This window comes from Typopeltis vanoorti, chromosome 7 (genome assembly GCF_054136105.1).
Source record: "Typopeltis vanoorti isolate ZY-2024b chromosome 7, IOZ_Tvanoo_1.0, whole genome shotgun sequence".
Lineage (NCBI taxonomy): Eukaryota > Metazoa > Arthropoda > Arachnida > Uropygi > Thelyphonidae > Typopeltis > Typopeltis vanoorti.
In genome coordinates this window covers 135,462,076-135,479,487 of record NC_143555.1, presented here as the reverse complement: position 1 = coordinate 135,479,487, position 17,412 = coordinate 135,462,076, and positions in this window count along the sequence as shown.

Below are 17,412 nucleotides of genomic sequence, written 5' to 3'. Positions count from 1 at the left end.
TTCTTTTGGCATTAAATATTCTTTTACAAAGAATTTTTTAACAGCACGATATTCAATTTTATCCATTTCAAGGGATACAGTCAACACTCTTGCTTCAGACAACTGTATAAAAGAAACTACTTGTTAGGTCGTTGTGAAATAAAATCGAACACTTAAAGAAGGTATTTCGCCTCTTCTCTCTATCGCTCTTCAAACTCCTTCAACCATTCCGCCCTATTCAATTATTGAATTATAGAATGACTTGCAATTTCACATGGACGCTTATGACAGATGTACCAACTTAGAAAAAATCCACCCGGTAGTGTTACCATCTATGCTGAGTCCCAGAACCTTTCAGACCACCTTCGTATTTTGTTCAGTATTAAGTATTTTATTTACTATTTTATTCTCTCTTTAAAGAAAATATTACAGTGTCTAGCGATTACCTTTGTCATGTATTTGTTAAATAAACTCGAACATTTAAAGAAACCATTTCACATCCTCTCTCTATCGCTGTCCAAATTCCGTCAACCAATCTCACCTCTTCAATTATGTCTCTCTCTCTTTCTTGCTAAAGCTCGACTTTCTGCAGTCTTAGTATCCCACTAGTGCGGTTATCGTTATTGGGGACTTCGATATCCACAACTCACATTGCTCTTCTTCTCCAGTTTCACCTGCTAAGCAGACAGGGATGCTCAAGTGTTCGCCATCGCAATGACCTAACTCACATAATCAATCTTCCTATCAGAATACGTTATAATTCCCCTCCAATTTGCCAACACACTTGAACTTTTTCTAACAAGCTTCCCTTCCAGGTATTCTGTGATTGTTGTTTCTCCTCTTGGTAACTCGGACCACAACCTCATACAAATCTCTTTTGCAATAGAACAACCTTCATCCACCATTTCACAGTCTCGTGTCCTTTGGCAATACAAGTGAGCTAACAGGGACGACCTCCTTAACTTCTATTCTTTTCCCACAGTCTAACTGCTGCTAAGTTCTTCTGATCCAAACACCCGAATAACAGAAATCACCCTCACAGGAATGAAACCTATCATCCCTTATTACACTCTAAATTATCAGCCGCCATCTCAGCTTTGGTTCTCAAATACTAATGCTTTTAAAGAAAACCCTCTCCTTACCACCAATGACTCAAGACGAAAACTACAGCAGCCTGCACTGCACTCGCAACTGTTGTAAAAAGAATCATCACCAAGTCTAAGTCAGATTTTGAAAAGCCAATCTGCTGCCTCCTGCCCAAATTTCAGGTCCATTGTCAAGACCATTGGACGCAACATCTGTCCTCCCAGTCTCCATCACTCTAACATCCGGATGGTACTGTACTTACTCAACTAAAGACAAGGCAAACTTACTGGCATCACTCTTCTCTTCAAATTCCTGCACTGATGACCTGAACAAAGTTCCCTCCACATAACTAAGAACAGCTCCTTTCATGTCACCCATAAAGTAGAACTCGGTTAATGAAGGTTTTCTAGTAGCGTTTCTTGCAGTTCACAATTTGTTCAACTCTATAGTACTAGTTATCTCAAAATAATACTATTATCAGCTATTTTAATGAAAGCATTAACTAATGGCATGTTGGCCAATAGCGCACCTTTAGAACAATTCCAATATTATGGCATCCAGTTTATGTTTCCGAAATATTCAAGGACATAAATTGCTGAATTTCATGATTTGAACTCACTGTCAATTAATTACTTGATATCTCCACTTTCCGAAATCTTCAAAGTCGTAAACTGTCGGAGTGATAATTGGTCTTGATATCATCTAGTATTAAGAACTTTTATTGCTAAAAGATCATAAGATATAATCATAAAATATACAAAGAGCCAACAAGTTTCACTAGCCACTGTCTAGCATTTTTAAGGCTGTACTAGTGTGAAAACAAATCTTTGGGTGATCTTAAGATTTGGATGATCAACATTCTTAAAGATATCTTCCCTCAAGACATCACAGAGTTGTTTCATCATTGCCTGAAATCAAATTTCTTCAAAGTAAACAACATAGTATACAAACAATCGGAAGGTCTAGCCATGGGTAGCCTCCTGTCACCACCATGTGCAGACCTTTTTATGGAAAAAACTTGAAAAGGATATTCTTTCCACTATTTCACCAAAACCGTCGATTTGGTGGAGATATGTCGATGACGTGTTCATCATCTGGAAGGACACCATGGAAAACCTTCTCGTGTTTCTTAATAAAATCAACTCGCTACACAATAAGATCAAATTCACTATAGAACTGGAGAAGAACAAAGACCTACCTTTTCTTGACATCCTAGTGAGGAGAGAAGATAACAATATCCAACTGTCCATTTACAAGAAACCCACAGATACAGGTAGATATCTACATTATTCGTCCAACCATCATAGATCACAAAAACACAGCACCATTCATATGCTCCGTAATAGGGCCTTAAGGTCTATTTCAAAAGAAGTAGATGTACAGAGAGAACTGTCACAAATAGCTAACACTCTATCTCTGAATGAATACCCTTCTAACATTTTAAACAAATTGCTATTTAAAGATAACCTCCAACAACGTGTTACGGTGTCCCAATATGTGTCCACAGCTGTCATTCCATATATTAATTCAGTTTCCACAAAATTGGCGAGAATGTTAAAAGCTCATAACATCAGAGTGGTTTTTAAACCAACTACCATGATCAGACAAATCTTAAGATCACCCAAAGATGAGGTACCTTTCTTCAAATTTCCTGGAGTATATGAAATTCCATGCACGTGTGGCCTTTCTTACATTGATCAGACTTCTAGACGTTTTGAAATAAGACAAAAGGAACACGTGGGGGATGTCAATCACAATAGAATCATCACATCTGGTTTAGCTCATCATTTCTCAACATCAAATCACGTTATTAATTGGAAAAACAGTTCTATGCCTTACATCGAGAATGACTACAGACAAAGAACTTTCAAAGAAGCAGCTGTGGTACTACGCACAGGCAATAATTTAAATAGAAATCAAGGTATTATTCTTAAAGGCATATGGAAATATCTCATCAATTCTCTCAGCTCAACAGAACTACGATATGCGAAAAACTACACAACACGTGGTCATGTACCGGATTCTGACTGAAGCATTCGAACGCATGCACGCCATCAAACACGAATTAACAAATGTAACGTCCTAGCTGTTACTAAAGTGTATTTTTTCATGTAACTTGATGCATTTGTTTTCACACCAGTACAGCCTTGAAAATGCTAGACAGTGTCTAGTGAAACTTGTTGGTTCTTTGTATATTTTATCATTATATCTTATCTATCTTATGGTCTTTTAGCAACAAAAGTTCTTAATTTTAATACATTAGACCAAATTTGTACAATTTAATATCATCTAGTATTGATGACTTCAATATCCGGTTTTCCCAAATGTTAAAATTCTGCTTAAACAAAAGTGCATGCAAGGATAAATGCATTCCAAAACTATTGAACTAAGAATACCAACACCTACTACTTTAAAAGTTTTTATTGTAATAACGTATTTGTTTAAAATAAAAGGTGTTTAAAGGAATTAATGATTTTTTTAAACAAATTTAAAATTTTAAAAACATTCTTATTTTTATTGAAGTTTAAAAAATATATATTTATATATTTATTAAAATCAATTTTAAATAATCTTTATTGAAGCAAATTAGAAAGTCTACATTTATTTATTAAGTATTTTGTTTACTATTTTATTCTCTATTTGAAGAAAAATATATGACGGCTTCGATATCTGATTGGCTTTATCAAGTGTTAAATAAAACACAACACTGGAAACAGGAATGAACTAATTTTGATAAAACTTAATAAGTAAGACTTTGTGAAATTAAAAATCGAACAGCCTACTTTTTTTGTTGAGCGATAAATAATTACCTTTACACGAAATCCAAGTTATGTTATTGTTTGCTATACACGTACTGGTGTTATCACAGAAAATTATATCGCACCCAGCTATATAATACTGTCGCTCAGTATTGTATAGTACTTATAATTCCCTACTAAACCTCTTGATTTTTTTTTACTAAATAACAGTAGTAAAATAAGACAATATTGTAACTCTTCTTGAATGTTATGTCGTAGGTATATTTTCCAACTTGTTTTCCTAATCTGTTACATTCGTATAATTTATATTATTGATACGTAGATTGAATGATTTTATATGCTACTAAGAAAACTCTTATATAAAGCTAGTGGAGACGGAAGAAGCAGAAGCAGAATGGAATGGTGCAAGTCCTCCACATGATTGTAATCTGAAATCATTCTCATATCGAAGATGTCAATTTAAATTTGAATTATGAAAAAAAAATTGATTTTTGGTGCATAACATTGTCTGTGCTACTGTTTATTATTTTCACCCAGTGTGTAATGGGTGAAAATAGTAGTATTTCTCATTACCCTCAAGGAGAGTTAGCGATTCCACGATAGCCTTAAGTGTCAGCTTACAGGAGCATTTATTACGCATTTTAAATAAAATAATTAAGCAAGTAAGACTCGGAAATACATTAACGCTAACTTTGCAAGTTTTCTAGTGGGGTAATTCAAAATGAAACATTTCTATAATCTGCATTTATTTCGAAGTATAACGCTATGTTTCTTTTTATATTCCGCACAGTAGAGTAAGTAAATGTTTTTAACGTTCTTCTTACACAAGCAAATAATGAAATAGATTCAAATTTTCAAATCATATTTTCATGCAGGTTAACTTCTTTTTTTTTTTTTAATTTTTGTTTTTTAAAGAAAGTTATTTGGATGGACAATAGTCATCATTTCAAAAATAGAAATGACCACGCAATATATTACGAACAGTATAAGTGAAACATTATTCAAAATACAATTGATTTAACTCATCTGTTTTTGTTCTTCGCATCATACTATGAAGCGTTATGGTGCGAAGAACAAAAAGATAAAACAAATCAAAATAGAAAAATAAGTCTAGCGGTTATGGTATTGTCATTGGCAGCTACCTAAGTTGGATAATTACTGCCTTATAATCCAGAGTGATTTTTCTGTCTTCAGTTTTCCGACGCACGTATTCATAAATATCGTATATTGTCTGCTGAAACTCCATCCTTGTGTCCAGTGGAATATAAAAAGACGAATGTTAGTCAATCAGAAATTGATAACAGAATTTATTGTCACAAATGAACAAAAACATTTATTCCGTGAATTGATATTTTTAAGGTAATAAGACGAAGAACCAAAACTTAACCAAAATTACCAGGTCAAGTCTTCATTAGAGATTCGAAATTGGAACTCGTTTTTATTTGATGAGCTTAAACTCAGTGATATTTTGATATTGATGATGATTAGACGTGAGATAACCATTCGAGGACAGAAAAAAATAAAATTTAATGAGGTATAGGAAGCTGGCATCAAAAAGTGCTGAATATCGCCTGGAGTACAGCGACTTGACCGTGGGTAACGACAAACTCCTTTCGTAGGTGCTGCCACTAAATGGTAGATTTTGTTTAACTAAATGGTTAATTTTATATTCAACAAACTATTACATAAGCTGTTTCAATCGAATAATGCAAATGTACTATCAGAAAAATGTAAGAATTAGTAACCAATATTTATTTCTGAATTTTGTTACTGCCTTGCGCTGTCTTCAAATATTCTTCCGATTTATAACTTTAGTTTTTCGGAAAAACAAATAAGTCTCTATGAAGATCACACCTGAGAGAATAATGAAAAAATAGAAAAGCATTTGTACTGTTCAAATTACACAGTTCAATTAGAGTTGATTGTAAAATATCCTCTGAAAAAATTGCACGTTTAACTCATGCAAAACTGTCACAGCCTCATAGCATAATTCAGAACATAATGTATATTCACTTTTCTTTCCACATGGTAGACATCAAGAATTATTTAGGGGGGGGGGGATTGTGCTGCAATGTACATATAATTATAGACGAGTATACATATGTAGCATACTAATAATGATAATTAGAATTAAAATTAACATTAGTATGGTAAAGTTAGATAGGGCTAAAAAACGACCTCCCCTACTTCCTATACGGGAAGAAAAAGGCGTTAGCTGATTTTTGTTTTTATTTTTGATGTTAAATTCATTCGAAATATTTTCAGAATATTATCAAAACAGCATGAGAATAAATGTATTCTTTGTAACTATATATCTGAAATTTATTTGTGATATCAAAAGTAAACGACTATTAATTTAGTTTGAAAAGAAATTTGTTCCATGTTTCTATTGGATGTTAACTGGTTAACTGTAATATAATTGTGTAATGGGTGAAAATAATAGTATTTCTCATTATCCTAAAGGGGAGTTAGGGATACCACGATAGACTTAATAACAGTTTACAGCAGCATTTGTTACGCATTTTAAATAATATAATTACGCCACTAAGACTCAAAAATACACCATCGCTAACTTTGAAATTTTTCTAGTGGGGTAACTCAAAATGAAATATTTCTATAATCTGCATTTTTTTTTTCAAGTAAAACGCTATTTTGCTTTTTATATGCAGCAGAGTAAGGTAGTAAATGTTTTTATCGCTTTTCTTACACAAGCAAATAATGAAATAGATTCAATTTTGTAGTTTCATGCAAGTTAACTTCTATTTTAATTCTTTTTTTCTAAAGGAAGTTATTTGGGCTGAGAATTTTAAAAGTAAAAGAGACCACGCAATATATTACGAACAGTGAAACTTTATTCACAATATAATCGATTAAACCCACATCTACTTTTGTTCTTCGCACAATAATGTGAAGTGTAAGGTGCGAAGAACAAAATTCGAAGTCAAAGAAAATAGAAGTTATTCTGAATTCCATATTCTTTTATTGAAAAGGTGTATCAGGTTGTATTGATACACCTTTTCAATAAAAGAATATGGAATTATTTGTAATTAATAGTTTTTACTGTAATAATATAGAAAACATTCTGATATATATATATATTAGGGTTACCAAGTAATTTCATAAACTTGGTTATTTTACTCCTAATCCCAAGTAAGCAAACAGTTAAATTTGCGCCTAAACGTAGTTCAAGTCTAAAGGTGGTGCAACACCAGGGCAACTCATTGTAAAGGTGGGTAAAGCTCTGATCTCTATTCTTAGTATTTACCATAATGTAAAGTACATCACACTAAGAGATGTATTCTGCAATACATTATGGAAAAAACCAAGAATAGCGATATATAAGTCATTAAAATATATGTAAGTCATTAAAATCGGATATTTTAATGACTTACATATGCCGGTAAGTCATTAAATATCTGGGTAGTGTTTTTACAAGGCCTTTTTTATTTTAATGACTTAGGCATTTAAACTAAAAAAGGCCTTGTAAATATTTTAATATATTCACCTTTTCCCATTCCATCGTGAACTTAACCATTACCTTCTCTAAAAGAGTCATTTTCCTGCTTTGATTGTGTAGTATTAAATAGCGGCGTTCACGATTTATTTTCGATTTTCACATAAATAGGAACTATATCATTAATTTTCTTTAAACTATAATATTAATAATATAAACTCCTTTCGTAGGTGCGATAATATAAACTCCTTACGATTAAAAATGACGAATCGTCCGATCGATAGACATCTCAATGTCGAATAATTGGACGTCTCTTTTAATCGTAGCATTGTATTAGACAAATGCACGTCAATCGCCAGAGAACGCTGATTTTCACATAAATTTCTCGCCATCCCTCCTCATTCACCGTTTTGCCAAGTAATTCTACCTAGTCGACGACATGATGTCATTTCGTGGATGTCCTTTTAACCAAGACAGCAAGGTTCCCCATCCGAACCCAAACAACGGAACTGACACGTTCCCACATGATCAGATTTCAATCCAGTTCAATCTACTCCAATCTCCAACAGACGTCGTTCATTTATGTGGCTAACTTATTCAGTCACACACTAGGTGGCGCTTGCTGTCATTCACTAACCCGTACGTGCACTTCGGTGACATCGATATCGAACAGTGATTATTCAACCAACGGGGTAGTTGGCATCAAAATGAACATGTTTAATGGCGATTATCGCCGGTAGTGCAACATCTTAACCGTGTTTAACAACAAACTCCTTTCTTAGGTGCTGCCACTAAAATGGCAGATTTTGTAGCGATATAAACAAGACGAAACACTGAACAAGCAAAGAGTAGCATCCGCGAAATGCAATTTTCACCAATCTTCGTTGTTACTGATTTACACTGAGAGTTTCTGAGCATTTCAGTGCCCTTTTAAAGGCATGTTATTAATAACATTAATTCACGATATTGCCAGTGTCGATCCTATAATATTACCACCAAAATACACAGATATCAGGGCATCAGTAGGGCCACTCCCGCAAATATGTTCCTTCAGATGAAGTTTAGACGAGTGCCATGTCATCACTGATTCCTTCTAAACCAACATATTACCCTTTCCTGAAGTTTGATTACTAATAAACCAAACTCCAGGTTCGAATTCTTAGGTGTCATCTTCCAGTTTATATACTGTATCTGTTCTTTGTGACGTCACAAAAGTGACTTTCTGCTGTTTACGATTTTTCCTTTTTCTAGTTTTTATTGTTGTTGTTTTGTTAATTATTTCTATTACGTCACAATGGCATAATTGTTCATGTTTGCACCATTATGTTATGTTCTTGAAAATATTATTATTATTATTATTATTATTATTACGTAACACCTTCAGGGAATCCAAGTACTAATCCTGGGAGGTCACACTACTCCACTACAATTCACTAAAATTTATGTTGGTGAATTGTAGTGGAGTGGTTTGACAAATAGTATTCATAGTTTGTGTATTGTGTAGCCGATTTGCTGCATAAGGGACGAAGAACCGAGAGAAAAAACACTGCTGTGTCCGTATGAGATCGGATAACTGACATTCAAGTGAAAAACCCCATTCAGTGATTCCTCCTGTCATGACGAAAATCGAACTCAGTTAATCAACGTTTTCTAGTAGAGTTTCTTCCTGTTCTAAATCTGGTGTCCTCTATTCAGAATAACCCCAATATTATGGCATTATGAGTACTGTATTTTCGAAATATTCAAGCACATAAATTGATGGAGCTCATGATTTGAAGCAGCTGTCAGTGATAAACGTTCCTGATCTTCAATATATTGTTTTTCCTAAATATCTGTATATCTGTATCTATCAGCTGAACATTCGTGAACCATTGAATTAAGAATATCAACAATTAACTTTCGCTTAAAAGTTGTTCTTTGTAATAAAGTATTTGTCAAAGATAAAAGGTTTGTGAAGGATCAAATGGATTTTCAAAAAAAAAATAAAATAAAAAATTTATTGAAGCAAATTAGAAAGTCAAACTTCATGTATTCAGTATTTTATTCACTATTAATTATTATTTTTTACTCTTTTCTTCTCTATTTAAAAATATATGACAGTTTCAATAGATTAATCTTGTGAAGTCTTTGTTAAATAAAATACAACACTGAAAGAAGGGATGAACTAATTTTGATAAACTTAATAACCACAGAAAGTTAAATCGCAATCAATGGATATTAGTGTCGCTCAGTAACCTTGGGCTAATCTTACCTTAATAAACCACTTAATAATAATTATCGTATGATGAAACAACGGTAGTGTGTCTCCTTTAGGCGAAGGTACGGCCCCATGTCAGTCCACCCAAATTTTATCCCTGCTCAGAACCGACATAGCTGACGAATCAGGCCTATGGCTGGGTCACTATTACTGATTGTAATCCGTGTATGCTCACGGGACCGGTTTGCCTGCTTGCGGGATGAAAAACCCGCAATGCCGAAAAACCCATAATAAAATGGCGGAAAAACCCTGCTGTCCACGCTCAAGACCGGTTAATTTAGCTATGGATGAGGTTGATCCTTAGGCTCCTCATCGTCAACGGGAATCGAACCTAACACTCCTTTCTCCAGGCATATGGCTACTAAGCGACTAGCCACTAGGCTAACCGCTGGGACACTAAACCTCTGGATTTTATTTTTACTAAATAACAGTAGTAAAATAAGAAAAATTGTAACGCTTGTCGTAGGTATATTTTCCAACTTGTTTTCCTCATCTGTTACATTCGTATAATTTATATTATTGATATGTGGATTGAATGATTTTAACTGCTACTAAGAAAACCCTTATATAAAGCTAGGAGACTGAAGAAGAAGAAGAAGAATGGATTGTGCAAGTCCTCCACATGATTGTACTCTAAAATCACACTAATTTCGAAGACTTCAATTTAAAAATGAATTATATTTAAAATATTTGCGATATGTTTAAAATTTAAACAAAATTGAAATAAAATGTGATTTTATGTAAATAAACGTTGTATGTCTTAAAGATTATAAATTAATATCCTCGTAATCACATTAGATGGTTTAAAAACTCCTCCTCCTCAGAGTACTAAACAATGTTCACTGGAAAGAAGGGTATTCAACAAGCAAATTCAATTAGATTTTTTAAAAACTGAAATAAATTCTTTTCTGGCATAAACCACTTCGAATTCAACCTTAATAAGGCAGAGAAATGGGATGTCCTAGGTGATGTTTAAAGACAGTTTTTTTTTAAAAATTATCTAAACAGTAATCGAACTGACTATATTTGTGAAGGGAATAAAATTGAGACACCACTGTGCGCACAACTATGCGCATTAGATCTCTATTTCAAGATTAAACATGACTTGTAGTAGATGGAATTATTAATCATGCAGGAAGCCTTATTCGTTCATGTGTGATATTCTTAGACTTATTTGTTTTTCCAAAGGAACTAAACTTATTATTAATTTCACGAATATTTGAAGACAGCGTAAATAAAATAAAAAATAAAAAATTGACAAATAAATATAGCTTAATAATTCTTCAATTTTTCTGCCAGTTACCGCAAATGTGAAGGGTCTGAATATTTTTAATTATATCACGTATCTACTCATATAACACGTATATGAGTAGATACGTGTTATATCTACTCATATGCATTATGGAAAACAATAAATCTCTCTGCTTCGCACATATAATTTCTAAGATTATTCACCCTAGATGCTTTAGATGGAAATGTCTTGGAAAATACTATTCAATACTATAGTATTCTATAGTAGTGAATGACTGGAACCAAGGTTTAAATAAAAACTTTATTTGCAGGACTAATTTCGTCTAAATCTAGACGAAACGCACGCCTATGCACCTGAAGAAGGTGCATAGGGGATGCGTATGATGTCTCGAGCACGCCAGTAGTGAACAGTAGAGCTGTGAGAGTCCGGTAGGCTGTAGCTTAGATTGGTGTTAATATGGATGGGGTTGAGTATTATTTCCTTAGATTCTATAATATTTCTTTCCATAGCGTAAGAGAGCGAACGATCAAAAAATTTCTAATTATATATATATAGTAGATTACGCATATATGCAAATAGCCCCGCTATCACAGCTTTAAATAGGTTTCTAAAAGTGTCTAAATTTAATTTGTCTAAATTTACGTACATTAATATTAATGTATGCAGCTTTTCATTTGTTTCTGCACATGTATCAAAAGAAACCGAATTTGCAGAATTATTCAGACGTTAAATGAATAATGCTTCCTACATGAGGAACAATACAAGTGATTTTTAATCTTGAAATAGAGATCTAATACGCATAGTTTATGGTTTCTCAATTTTATTCCTTTTACAAATATAGTTAGTTCCAATTACTTTTTAGTTAATTAAAAAAACTGTCCTTAAACATCACCTAGGATATCCAATCTCTCTGCCTTAATAAGCTTGAATTCGAAGTGGTTTATCCTTGAAAATAATTTATTTCAGTTTAAAGCCAAATTTAATTTCCTTGTTGAATACTCTTTTTACCAGAGAACATTATTTAGATCTTCCTCAGCCATAGCCAAGTTAGCCGGTCTTGGGCGTGGACAGCAGGGTTTTTTCCCCAGTTTATTATCTAGGGTTTTTCATCCCGCAAGCAGGCAAACCGGTCCAGTGAACATACACGTATTACAGTCAGGAATACTGACCCAGCCATAGGCCTGATTCGTCAGCTATGCCCGTTCCGAGCCCGGATAAAATTTATGGGGATTCTGATGGTGCAGTTCCTCCTCGTAATTGGGACTTGTGGTCGTTGTATTATTATTAAGAGGTTTAGTAAGGTAAGATAAGTACAAGGTTACTGAGCGACACCAATAATCATTGGTTGCGATTTAACTTTCCGTGGTTATTAAGTTCCATCAAAATTAGTTCATCCCTTCTTTCAGTGTTGTATTTTATTTAACAAAGACTTCACAAAATAAATCTATCACTATCACTTATTAATCTATCACAATTACTGTCATATATTTATAAATGCGGGGAGAGAACACGGGGCATCCATGGAAGTTAAGGTTGTTCTCAGTCAAGAAAGGGGTAAGGGCTAAATTTTTCTCTCAGAGAGTAATCAGTGAGTGGAATAATTTGCCCTTAGGGGTAGTGTGAGTGCATCGAGTGTAAATGAATTTAATGGAAGGTATGATAGCTGGGTTGCATAATTTCCAGCCTCCCTCGATGAGTCCTTGACTCCCTGGAGGTCTTAGATAATAATAATAATAATAATAATAATAATAATAATAATAATAATAATAATAAATAATTAAAAATATAGAAAAAAATAGTAAAACAGTTAATTAATATTAAATAAAATACTGAATAAATTGAAATTTGACTTTCTAATTTGCTTCAATAAACAAACTAATTAAAATTATTTAAAAAAAATATGTATATTATAATATAAAAGAAAATGAGAAATTTATTTATATTTTTTAAAAATTCATTTAATCCTTCATACACCTTTTATCTTTAAAAATACTTTATTACAAAGAATAACTTTTTAGTTATTACAAAGCACAGTTAACTGCTGATATTCTTAGTTCAATGGTTAACGAATGTACAACTGGTAGATATACATATAGATATACAGTGGTACCTTGAGATACGAGTGCCTCAACATACGAGTTTTTTGAGATACGAGCCTGCTTCGGTGACGTCACAACCACCACTGTTCAGATTCCCTAGTCTTGCGCGTCGTTCATCACATGTTTATCTCACCGCAGAAGCATTTCTGTCGTGTTGAATTTTAATTTTGTATTTTTTTTTTTTGTATGTACAGTTATTTAGCTAATTTTTTTCGTATAACCATGAGTCCAAAGAAGGTGAGTGTAAAGAACAGTGGAGAGAAAAGGAAAAAGGTGATATCCATGGAATTAAAGCGTGAGATAATAGACAAACATGAGCAAGGCGTAAGAGTAATAGACTTGGCAACTCAGTAAGATCGCACTACTTCTATGATATGTACTATTCTGAAGCAGAAGGACTCGATAAAGGCTATAACTCCAGCTAAGGGAGTCAAATTTTTGGTTGACAGGGAAGCAGCTCGCAGGAGACACTTTGACAGAGACTATAATTTGCGAGAAGGCACGAGCCATTTACGCAAATTTGTTGCAGCAGACCCCAGATACTTCAGCACAGGAGGCTTCACAAGAGCAGTTCTAAGCCAGTCGTGGGTGGTTCGAAAATTTCCGAAAAAGGACCAGCATTCACTCCGTTGTCAGGCATGGTGAGGCAGCGAGCTCTGATTCTAAGGCAGCTGAGGAATTTGTAAAAACCTTTGCTGAATTGTTCGAAGCCAAAGGATAAATTCTCCAACAAGTTTTCAACTGTGACGAAACAGATCTCTTCTGGAAGAAGATGCCAAGCAAAACTTACATAACGGCAGAAGAAAAGAAGGTGCTAGGTCACAAGCCCATGAAGGATTGGCTGACCCTCGCACTGTGTGCAAATGCGAGTGGCGACTGCAAGATCAAGCTGCTACTCGTATACCACTCAGAAAACCTCAGAGCCTTCAAGACACATAAGGTTTTAAAAGAAAAACTGGAGGTTATGTGAAGGGCAAACCCAAAGGCGTGGGTCACCAGGCAGTTTTTTGTGCAGTGGGTCAACTCGGTCTTTGGCCTTCCGTTAAGGAATACCTCGAGGTCAATGACTTACCCCTGCAAACCCTTCTCGTCCTTGACAATGCTCCTGCCCACCCACCAAACCTCGAGGACGATATCCTTGAGGAGTTCAGCTTTATACAAGTTCTCTACTTTTCACTCAACACCACCCCTATCCCTATCCTACACCCCCTTGGACCAACAGGTGATCTCCAATTTCAAGGATCGTTTTACCAAATACATGTTCCGACGCTGCTTTGAAGTTACGGAGAGCACAAACCACACCCTTCGAGAGTTCTGGAAGGACGACTACAACATTGTCATATGCCTCAAAATTATTGATATGGCTTGGCAGGGTGTTACAAAAAGGACATTGACCTCTGTATGGAAAAAGCTGTGGCCTGAGGCTGTGACTGAAAAGAACTTTGAAGGATTTCGACCTGAACAGGAAGTGCTGGAGGATATTGTGTCCCTCAAAAAGTCATGGGCCTGGAGGTGGATGAGGGAGACATGGAAGACCTTGTCGCCGCACATTCCGAGGAACTGACGACGGAGGAGTTGACGGAACTACACACGCAGCAACATACGGAGGTTCTGCAGGAGATTGGTACAACCGCAGAGGCAGAGGAGGTTTTATCTTCAAGTGAGATAAAGAAAGTGTTGGCAATGTGGGAAAAAGTTTCGGACTTTATTGAAAAGAAACACCGTGAAAAAGTTGCAACTGGTCGTGTAGCGGCGCTATTTAATGACACTTGCCAAACTCATTTCAGAAACATTCTAAACGGGAGGAAGAAACAAAGCTCCTTGGACAGGTTTCTATTGAAACGCCCTGCGGATGAAAGTGTGGCAAAAAGAAAAAAACTAGTGAAGAAGAAAATTAAGTTAAGCAAAAGTGAAGTGAACGAAAAAATTAATACGCTAATCGGCTCTGCCAACATCTGTTTATTTCTTTAGATTTTCTTTTATATGTATGTATGTACAGTATTTGGTTTTATTTTGTTTGTATACAATATTTGTTCATTATAAATACATTATTATAAAAAAATTGGAGTGGTTTTTTTGGGGCTGGTACCAATTAATCTCATTTTAATTAATTTCAATGGGAAAAATTAATTTGAGATACGAGCATTTTGACTTACGATTTCGGTCATGGAATGAATTAAACTCGTATCTCAAGGTACTACTGTATTTCATACTTTGGAAAAACGAGATATTGAAGATCAGGACCGTTTATCACTGGTTTCTTGACAATGGATTCAAATCAAGAATCCATTGTCATAAACGGATTCAAATCATGGATCATTTTATGTGCTTGAATAAAGAACTGCTGCAGAAGGCACAGCAACACACAAGGACAAAGGTTATTACGGTAGTATAAAAATAGTTAACGATATAAGTTAATACACAAAATACGCAACACCAAACCAAGGAATGCAGTAACTACATATATGTAAAATTATAGGAGATGCTTTTACAGCAGTAGAAAAATAAATAAAAAGGAATTTTTATAGAATATGCATGGATGAAAATTAAATTCAGCAATGCAGAATAAACAGAATTTAACAATACACATAAACAGAATTACAGAGGTACACAAATAGACAATGCATCCTACATTAATACTGATTAGTTGAGAAATAAATTAGTAAATAAAATGCATACACAAAATGTATGTTAAATGATGCAGTATCTACGTATAAACAAAATTACTGCAGAGGTTTCAGCAGTACATAAATAGATAATAGTACAGGTTAACATATGCATGTACAAAACAAGTCAATGAAAGCAGTATCTACATGTAGTAAGATTATAACAAATGTTATTATACTAATACATAAAGAGTCAGAAAGGAATGATTATACAGCATACATGCATAGTTTAGCATTGTGGTATTTATATATTAAAAAATTACAACATGGTGACACAAATATACAAGATCAAGGCCTACAGTAATACATAATTGGTCAAAATTTAAATTAATGAATAATATTATTATTATTATTATTATTATTATTATTATTATTATTATTATTATTATTATTATTACGGGCAACTCCAGGGAGTCATTAGACTCATCGAGGGAGGCCCCAAATCATTTTCATCAACTATTCGACATTCATACAGTATCTATCATACCTCGCCTTAAACTCATTCACTGTCACAGCATCCACCACAGACTCAGGGAGCGCATTCCACTCATTCACTACTCTAAAAGTAAACAACCCAGCTCTAACACCTTTACTAACCACACTTTTGCCCAGTTTCCATGGATGTCCCCTAGTCCTCCCACAACCAGCCCTGTTCTCAAAAATATCTTCTGAATTAATTTTATAGAAACCCTTCAGTAATTTGAATGTCTCAATCATATCTCCCCTCCTCCGCCTATCAACCAATTTTTGCAACCTACAAATCCTCAACCTGTTCTCATACGGTTCATTCCACAGACCTGCTATCATCTTGGTCACTCGCCTCTGGATCCTCTCCACCTCCTCCCCATCAAGAAGAAACCTAGGTGACCAAATCTGAGCACAGTAGTCGAGATGAGGTCTTATCAAGGCTCGATACAGAGGAACAATAACCTGCTTGTCTCTGCTTGTCAACGTATTCTTCAGCAACCAAGTGATTTGATGAGCTGATTTGGCCACTTTTGCAATGTGTCCCCTAAATTTCAATTCCTTATCCACCAACACTCCTAAATCTCGTGCCTCATCAATTTCCTGGAGCACGGTTCCACCAATGCAGTAAACTGCCTCCCATCTTTTCACCCCAAAATGCATAACCTTACATTTTGCCACATTAAATTGACATCCATTCTCCCTAGCCCAGACCTCCAATCTATCCAAATCATCCTGCAAAATTTTGACGTCATCTACATTCACTATTGCCCTACCCAACTTCGCATCATCCGCAAACAAATGAACTGTTCCTCTCAGATCCTTTCCTATATCATTTATGAACAAATTAAACAGCAGTGGTCCAAGAACAGATCCTTGTGGTACACCACTAGTCACAGGCCGTCTTGTGGACTCTACTCCTGAGTAAACCACTCTCTGATATCTCTCCGTCAACCACCCTCCTATCCATCTCACCAAACCTATGTCCATTCCCATATGCTGCAATTTACTGATTAGAATTCCATGTGGTATCCTGTCAAAGGCCTTAGCAAGGTCCAGCAGAATCACTGTAAACCCATTACCCTTATCCAGTTCAGCCGTCACTGTGTTATAATATGTGAGCAAGTTACTGAGGCATGACCTACCCTTCACAAAACCATGCTGTCCCCGATACAGTATCCCATTTTCTTCTATTCAATCTTGTATTTTCCTCTTGACTATTTTCTCTAAGACCTTGATAATGATTCCTGTTATGCTGATTGGCCGGTAATTTTCAACAGCAGCCTTGGAACCACCTTTGTGCAGTGGAACTATTTTCCCCTCTTTCCACCCCCTTGGGACTGACCCAGTCCTGAGGCTCAAATTAAACATAATGGTCAAGGGCACTGACAATTC